The following is an 838-nucleotide window of genomic DNA, read 5'->3' as shown; positions in this document are numbered from 1 at the left end:
ATTCCAATACATTAAGAAACATGTATTAAAATGGATGCTATGCTAGTAAGCGTGTTATAATGACTATCTCATTTTGTCCTCACAACAGCTGTATGATTTAGGTAAAATCATTCCTATTTTACAAATAGAGAAACTGAAGCTTTGAGGGGTTAATGACTACTTGCCTGAAGTTACACAGCAAGTAACCAATGAAGCTAGTTGAACCCAGGCAGCCTGAATCCAGAGCCTAGGCTTTTAGCCCCTCTACCATACTTGAAGGTGGCTACTTATTACCTGTAAGGCCAACTCTTCCCTGTAGCAATTCCCACTTAACTCCCAGCTTACAGAATAGGGCCAGTGATTTATTAAAGGGAGATGCTACTCTGTGTTGTAACAGAAACGTAAGAAAATCCCAGCCCAACAGAGCACAAGAAAATCATTAATTCCATCCCTTTCAGTAAGCAGCCAAACTCTCCACACTGCATGCTGATGACTCAAAGACAGCCGATGTGCCCAGGAGGGTGGGACTCCCATGCTAAATGTCCTGGCTGGTTATGACCTCCTCTCCTACAAAGAGTAGGGTGCTTCCAAACAACTCTAGTGTGCTCCACTCCCCCCATGGATCTGTAACTTAGGTAAGCCCACCAAAGCCATACACTGTGCCTCATCCAGCGCCTGAAAAGAGCTGGTCCCCCACTGAAGGCAATTTGTGAAACATAATTAATTGCAGATTCCTTCTGGAGCTGCTTCGGCTCCTTGATATCTCACATGTGTGGTCAGGATGGAGCTCTCCTTGGCAGCTGAGGATCCTTCTGTCTCCAGCTGGAGAGGAGGTCCAAAGACAGAGACCAAGGGCATC

The sequence above is a fragment of the Bison bison genome, unplaced genomic scaffold (assembly GCF_000754665.1).
Source record: "Bison bison bison isolate TAMUID 2011002044 unplaced genomic scaffold, Bison_UMD1.0 scf7180017862030, whole genome shotgun sequence".
In the NCBI taxonomy this organism is placed as follows: Eukaryota; Metazoa; Chordata; class Mammalia; order Artiodactyla; family Bovidae; genus Bison; species Bison bison.
Note: the sequence above shows the minus strand (reverse complement) of the source record.